Consider the following 8,261-nt stretch of genomic DNA (forward strand, 5'->3'; position numbering starts at 1 on the left):
CAGGGCCTGGTGCTGGGGGACCAAACAACACAAAATATTTACACTCGACTCACTGAACACGTTGCAGATTATTCCTCTTCTTCCTTTCCCCCCCAAAAAATCCCTCATGCAAAAATCAGCAGGAATACAGAGTGCTGGTTGGGACCGAGATTTGCTCAGTTTTATGTATTTAATTCCTGGGCCAATGTGGTGATCCTTATTTACTATGAATAAATTGGACACAACTGCTTCTGGTATAAAACCAGGAAGTTTCACTGAATGTCAACTGTTGGATAAATTCAGTTCTTAATATTAAAAAAAAAAAGGAGGCCTTCAATTGTAGTTTTGATTGAGTCTCTCAATGTTCACTGAACCTCTTGAATAACTAAAACATTTTTTGATTGTGAGATATGACTGCAAAAACATAAGAATGAGATGCCAAGCAAATAAAGAGAAACTTGTTACAATCATGCTGTTCAAATTAATTTTTTATTCCACATGAGATACCTTCTTGTTTCACACCAGCAAGACTGGAACAACTCTACTACAAGGACTCTGGTCTGGTAGTCATTCCTTAGGATTGAGGGGAGAAGTTGCCTGGGAGGAATGCAGTGCCTTTCTGATCATAAAAAGTGGAATTATTCCCAAGAGATCAACTCGTAGGGAAGATGTAAAATTACTACCACCATAAGCAAATAAAACTTTCCTCTACTTTAAGTGGTAGAGAACTTCAGGACTAAAGAAATGAAGGCTGCACTCTTAATTCCCTGCATCTGTAGGTTGATGAGTAATGTATTTCTGGAAATTGTTGCTCTGGTGTCTGCAGTGGATTCTTGAAGTAAAGTGAGTGAGCTTAAAAGCTGTCTGGGACCAGAGGGCCAACCTTGTTGTTGTGGGTTGGTTCACTTTTGCTGGCTGTGGATTTATCTGGAGTTGGATTTGAGGGCATGTTCTCACTGCAGACACTCCATTTATTTACATTATCCTGATTCCTTCCTGAATGCTCAAACCAAAACAAGAACACTTTTAAATTAACTAAAAAAACAGACCGAAGCAATCCCTAATGCCAAGACTGGTCTCAGAAAAACAAGATGTGCATGATCAAAAGGAGATGCTGTCAACAACACTATTTATAGTGGCTTCAAGTGTTAAATTTGTCTATTTTATCTTTGCAGTTTGTACAGGATTCAAGATTGATTTGTAGGAGTGTTTCTCTGAGCAGCACAGTTAGAGGGGCAGTAAAAGAGTCTGGCCTTAGATTGTATTTGGAAGATTTTCTCCACAGCAAAATCTGGAACCACTTTGAGAGCAACATTTCAATCCTTTATAACCCTCCCTCTGTTATCAGCGAGTGTTTGCAGACAAAAACTGCCCAGCTATTTGTTATGCCCTTTGTCCAATGACAAATATCCCACTCTAGATTCCTGGCAGGATTCCCGGCACGTGCTCCCACACAGGAGCAGCTTTGGTGCTGATGGACCAATCTGAGCAAAGAGCAGGATTTTGTCCTGGAAACATTTCTGCTGCTACAAACTCCTGAGCAGGTTATTTCCTTGTAGGAGTGTTCACACTATGGCAGAATAACAAAACATTGCATCCAGATAATGTTCTCCCTATAAAAAGGGATAATTGGAGCTCTATCCAGGATGCAAACTGGGCCAACATAACGGGTTCCTTTGAAATTCCAAGGCATAGGGTAAAATAACCCTTTTTTCCTCCCATGAATATGTAATTAATATCTCACCTATAAGGTCTCCACCTTACACATTTTGACCATGACTTGTTTGTTTAGAAGTGTAATCTTTTTACTTACATGTAAAATTAAGGGGCATAAGATTAATATTTAAAACCTGCTGAATATGCCCCGGAAGCTCCTCTTCAAACACTATATAATCAGGCCTTTGTTTGATCTCATTTCCTTTTTTTTTTTTTCTCCATCCCAATCCTCCTTTCAAGTGTTAGACAAATCTCCTCCAGTCTAACATCAAAACATACTGACAGGAATAAGACTGCAAGGCTGCTGAGCTCCTCTCAAGCAATGCCACCCATTGATCCATGAATAAATGTTCCAGCTTCAAGGCACATCTCTGCTGTAAAGCTATCTCTCTGGAGATTCAAAGAAGAGCTCCTTGTCTGGTGCCCAAAGATCTGAAAACCTGCTGTAGTAACTGGAGGATTCAGAAACTTGACATCATGGTTTGCAGCACTTGGCAGGATTTACCCTCATTCTCTTATGAAAAAGCAACAGAATTTTACAAGAATCACCTAGAAGATTTAAACACTATTTTCACATGTTGGCTTTCTGCTGCCAGTTTAGTAATTGCTTGAAATTAAAAACCACCTCGTTTTCAACCACTGTATTACATATTATGATTATGAACCTAAATTCTTGCTTTCATTTTGTGACATTGCTTTCATTGTGGTGATATTCCAACAATACTTCACCTAAAAAAATTAATAGAGCACTATATTGCCTACAATATTCAAGGAGTATTGAAGATGTAACTGAAATTCTGAATTTAGAAAATCTTTGAGAAATTCTCCAACAATAAAGGTTTTCAGGTACATGCCTTTGGTTTCACTGCCACTTAATGAATAAAACTCAAAATATGCAACTTCTGCCATTTTGCTCCAAAAGCCACTGTGAAGGAGTAGCCTAAATTGATATTCAGGCTGTGTTTAAATCCCAACCCAAGAGTAGCTCCTGGAAATGGTAGTACAAGTGCTCCTGAATTACCTTCCAGATTAAATGTGAGGGAAACTTGTTTTCAATCTCTGTGGCATTGACAGCGTCAAACACTCCCTACCATTGAGAGATACAGGCTGAAAAATGCTAAAACATCTACACTTAAAGTGGGTATCTATAACAACACCATTTTCCTGAAATTTTTGTGGCACTATTTCATTTTGGGTCAAGTGCTCCGGTTTGTAAACAAAGCGGAATGAGACTGTCTGAAAAGAAAAGGAGAGGAAAAAGGAAAATAACAAATGCAACTGTTCTCCTGAGTGAACCTTATCTGAAGAGCTGTGATGAATGCTGCTATAATATATCAAATGCCAGTTAACAATAGTCTGCTACAAAAGAGCTGGCTTTGGGAGATATTTACTCACGTCATTCTTGGCAAGCACTCAAAGTATGAGTCAGTCCTGGAACATTTATACTACTGCTTACAGTTAAAAAGAGATTCAGGTCTGACTATTAATACCCAACTCACTTTTAAAAATTGGTTTTCTGCATGACCGTTTCTTAAATTCTGATGTTTGAAGTATATTTAATTTCTTTTTAAGGAAAAGGTACTGTCTTGGAAGCAAGAGCCTATTTGTGAAGCAAAACCAGCGACATGCGCTGACTGAGCCCGATTCAAATTTATCTGAGCTAAACAGTAAAATTGAAATATTGGCTCAAACCAAGCTGCCAACCTGTTTCTGACAGAGGTTTTAGCTCAATTTCCTCACACCTTCTCCAACAGCTGCTGTATTTGCAAGAACTGTCATTAGTTTTCCAGTGGAAAATGACTGTAAAACCTGTTCTGAAATCACACCAAGTTGCCAGAACCCCAAACACAACCGCCTTTCAATTACCTGAAGTAATTGAGAGTTCTGGTAACACAAATTAGGGAAGAAACCAGTGGTTACACAAACACAGACATAATAAACTGCAGAGAGCAGGGAAGCACCAGGCAGGTTGAGGGCTGGGAGAGCAGAGATCCCACAGGGAGCACTGACCCTGGTCCCAGCAGTCCCAGATCGCGGCTCCTCCGCTTCCACACCCACGCGGCTCCAAGGGAAGCAGCTCCACGGAGCTGCACCTGCAGCCTCAATAACTGAGAGGTGATTGCAGATGGAATCAAAGAAAACGAGCAGCTTTTACCTTCTGCAGAGCTATTTATCACAAAAGCCTGACTGCGGCGCATATGGATTGTAATGGACTAGGGAAGGAGCGGGAAATAATGGACCAGTGCTTCCCTCAACAGCTTAATGTGATTTCAACTGGAATATACCTCACCACTTCCTAGAAAATTATACACACAAAAACTTGCAGCAAATGTGGAATTTCAAATGCGATTTGGAATTTTATTCCATCACATTCTCTAAGGACATTAGATAATGATAGTTATTCGTATTTGATATATGAACAAACAGGCACATGCCAAACACACTGAGGCTGAATATAGGTATGTTTTTAGTCAATAATATCCAAGGGAGAAATTGCAAGTACTTCAGTGAGCTGTTCCTTTAGGCAGAAGGCACATAAAACTGTTGGGAAGAAGATTAGATAGGAAATCAAGGTGTGGATGAGGTTAGAAGTGAGTGTGGCGTTGGTTTTTTTGTTTAACAGCCAGTGCTTACTCAACCTGTGCTCAGTTTAAGAAACTAAACAGACAAAGCGGCGTGACTGACTACTCTGATTTTAACAGTTCCTCATCAATATTTGGAAAACAACAGCAGTATCTCCTTCACACATATTTGCTCGGTCTCCCCACGTGGCATCTGTTTGTCCTGCTCGCTCCCCCGCGTGTCAGCGAGCGTTCATCCCACAGGAACACTCACTGCAATCAGTGCATCCCGAGTGGGTTCCATCATATAGCCGTGGATACACACAGTGTACAGAGGGCACCCAGGGAGCACGCAGAGAGACAGGCACTGATGTACACGTGGCTGCAGCAGTGGCTTGTCCCTCTGCTCCAGGGCCGCATCCAGGTCCCCTCCACACAACCCTTCATGACGACGCTCTTCCCGCTCATTTCGGGTATGGTTTGGGCCCTCGCACTTTGTTGGCATTCTTTCTGCTAATGCATAGATAGATAGATAGATAGATAGGTAGATATGTGCATATGTATAGATAAGTATACACACCCTCCTCCTCAGACACAAATTGGAACTTTCCCCCTCAGCCCTCACCCCAGACCCTGAGGAGGAAGCACTCAGGAAGGCAGCAGGAGTGCCCCCGGCTCACTGGCCCCAGGTCCTGACATCCCGTTTTTTCTCGCATTCCCATTCTCCTCCACCATCCCACCACCCTACCTCCTGGATGCCCCTCCAGAAACATTCCAGCCCCTGGAGCACCACATGATGTCCACTGCACCCTCAGCACCCTGTGCCCGTCCCACAGCCCTCCCTCCTGAGTCACAGCCATGCTTCCCCAATCCTGCCCCCTCACGTTCCCACCTCACCCTCTGGGCATTCCTGGCCCCCTGAGCCCATCTCACAGCAGCTGTGACCCCTCATCACAGCACCATTTTCTGAGGAGCAGGTGGTGGTCCCTGGGGTGAGGGTCCTGCAGGCTGCCCGGAGGGGAATCCCCTCCTCATCCTCCCTCTTCCTCACGGAGAGCAGAGCTGCTGCCCAAAACATGCCCGCTCAGACAGGGATGCTCCTCTCCACGTCCCTCTGACACCTCAGTGACTGGGACCATCTGTATTGCTCCCAGGAGGCTCTCTTGAGGAAGGCTTGGAGCTGATGGAGCCCTGGGCTCACCCTGCCCCGGACTCCATTCCCCATGCCATGGGATGGACATGGCACAGGAATATCGCTGTGTCTCAAGGAATCATGGAATGGTTTGCGTTGAAGGGACCTTAAAATCATCCAGTCCCACCCCCTGCTATGGGCAGGGACACCTTCCACTAGCCCAGGTTGCTCCAAGCCCTGTACAACCTGGCCTTGGACACTTCCAGGGATGGGGCAGCCACAGCTTCTCTGGGCAACCTGTGCCAGGGCCTCCCCACCCTCACAGGGGAGAATTCCTTCCCAGTACCCCATCTAAATAGGAACACAAAATCCAGAAGGCAGGAAATGCTGACAGAGTGATCCAGTTTCTGAACAGCATCATGTTTTGGAAGTGCTGTATCTATTGTATTTTCCATATCCTATGCAATATATTTTAGCACAGCAAAATGCAGAGAGGTTGTTCACATTGATTGGTAATTTAAGAAGGGTTCATATTAGATTTATCTCTTCAACGTGTCTTTTCTTGACATCACCTTGGTGCTGTAAGCATAACGTGTTATTTAGTGTGCAATGTCATAATTTTTTAAATGTAAATTATTTCATGAAAATTAAGTTTTAAATTCACACCAAAAAATCCATATCATATACCTGACACCCATATAAAAATCAGGAGCAAGTTTTACTTGAGCAATTTTGTTTATCTTGGAGGCTCAGGCAATTAACTAAATGTCCAAGTGTGTTATTTAATCAGTGACAAGTGCTGCAGCTTTTGCTAAAATAGCTGGAGGTGGTAATGAAAAATGGGAGTTTTACAGAACCTCTCACACCTTACTCCGTGTATTGGAGATCAAAGAGACTCTTGAGTCTTTCTCAGAGCAGCTTTCTGGAGGCTGCAGGGAGAGCTGGATCATAATCTTTTGCTCTTTTCTGCTCTGAAATATTTCTATACGCTCAGGATATTGGATGTTTAAGGCATGAACAGCTCTGAGCTGATCAATTGTATTTTCTGAGTGCAGCTCAGTGTTAGTCTGGGACCTATTGTGCAACATAATCATTAAAATATTAGTTTCTTGGAGCCAAGCAATTTTGGTAGTATATTTAAAATAGCACTACCTGCACATAGACATACCTTTTTCAAAAGCCTACTAAACTATATTTAAGAAGATAACAAACAGCAAATAACTTAGCAAGTCTTTTTAGTTACAATTTGTCCAGCATCAACATTTACAGTATACTGGGTAGATACTATGGGCAGATTTATGGACATTTAATGGTTAATAGATGAGTACCATTCATCAGTCTGCTTCAGCCTGGTGCAGAAACACTGTCAGACTCTTGTAATGGGTTTTCTTTTCCTTGGATTTTTTAAATACTGCCTAAAAACTTAAAAATGAACACGACAGAAACCAATGCTAGGCAAATAAGATAGAGACTACACACTGTTTTCACATTCCACTTGCTTTGCTTTCCTTTGCTTTCAGATTATTTTGGGAGAAAGAAGCTCAGGAGAAAGGAATTGATCAAATAGAACAGGAAAAGACAGGAAGATCCCATCTCATGTGGAAGAACCGCACTGGAGAGAGGTAAAAACTGCAAATCCTCATGCTAAAATGGTGGGAAACTTAGACAAACCCAAATGTATTTGCCTGAGGATCAGTCAGGTTGTGCTGGCATGTCTATAATTGAATCTGCCTCATTTAAAAGCGAGCAGATAAAAGTTTTGACCTTATCAAATCACAGGAACACGCGTATTAATCTCTGTCAACAAAAATATGTATGGTAATATTGAGAAATAAGGATGCACATATATCTCTCTCTATATATAATATATGTATATATATATGTCTGCATGTATGTCTCTTTGCAGGAATCCAAGAAACAGTCCTTTTGTGTGCAACTCCAAGGACATTAATTCACTTTCTGATATGGATGTGACTGTGCAGTTTTCAATAAGGCAGGACCACAGTACTGGACTGACTGAGGTTCACTGTAAGACTTTTTCCAAAGGCTGAGTAGCTCGGTACTCAACTCTCACTTACATATTTATGTTGTTCCTTCTTTCCAGACAAGTTACCTTTTGAGTGCTATTAAATATTTACATGCTGTCAGGAGTAACAAGATGGAATAGGAACTGACATTATCAAAAATAGTAAAGACACACTTAATCTTACTTCTCTAGTTTTATGAGGAAAAAAGACACTGTCTGCTAAATAATTTTGGTAGTTTTTCCATGGCCAAGAACTTTGCAGAAAGCACTGGAGTTCAGGATAATTGTATCTGCCAAGGAGTAAGACAATTTCACATGTAAATATATATATTGCAACTGAAGAAAGTAAGTCTACTGTCTGAAAACTGACCTCACATAATTTATGCATCCATTGCTGTATACTTTTAGCCTTTTAAACCCACAAAACTTTAACTTCTTTTTTATATCAATGTGACCTAGTTCATTGTTTGAATGCATATCAAAGCAAAAATACTACTTTGTCTGCATTTAGCAGAAGCAAACATTATTTGACTCGGAATAACGAGTTATAGACATAATTTTCATTGTTTTCTCTACCCTATTCCATAAAGATGATTTAACCCAGAGAAGGTCTTCTAACTTCAGCATTATTCAAGGGAGTTGCTGATATATAGCTGTAAATTTAAGAAATTGTTCACTGAAGGATATTGGCCTTATTAACAAGTTACAGCATTGGGGTTTTTTTATGAGATTCAGTATTAAAGTGCTTATAAACAATTACTGAAAAATTGCCATTCAGTATTTTATTTTGCTTTTCTCTTCTTACCTCAAGGTCTCCTTTTACATCAAGCCCCCTGTCTTTTTTGCA

The 8,261-nt window shown here is 41.2% G+C and overlaps 1 protein-coding gene and 1 long non-coding RNA gene across 5 annotated transcripts in view; one reads left to right on the plus strand and one right to left on the minus strand.

Moving 5' to 3' along the window:
* LOC108497536 (connector enhancer of kinase suppressor of ras 2-like) overlaps positions 1-8,261 on the minus strand; it is a 169,936-nt gene that overhangs the window by 139,171 nt on the left and 22,504 nt on the right. The gene's annotated exons all lie outside the window — the stretch shown is intronic.
* The window catches only part of LOC108497582, a 4,401-nt gene continuing 259 nt past the window's right edge, over positions 4,120-8,261 (plus strand). The window contains exons 1-3 of one of the 2 annotated variants that reach the window (XR_001874888.1): positions 4,120-4,729; positions 6,909-7,010; positions 7,295-8,261. The exon at positions 7,295-8,261 is cut by the window's right edge and continues 259 nt beyond it. This is a non-coding gene — a long non-coding RNA (uncharacterized LOC108497582). Of the gene's footprint in view, positions 4,730-4,893; positions 4,946-6,908; positions 7,011-7,294 lie in introns of those variants that run through there. The other variant, XR_001874891.1, reaches the window with a different exon arrangement.

The sequence above is a fragment of the Lepidothrix coronata genome, unplaced genomic scaffold, assembly GCF_001604755.1.
Source record: "Lepidothrix coronata isolate B3197 unplaced genomic scaffold, Lepidothrix_coronata-1.0 Scaffold2, whole genome shotgun sequence".
Lineage (NCBI taxonomy): Eukaryota > Metazoa > Chordata > Aves > Passeriformes > Pipridae > Lepidothrix > Lepidothrix coronata.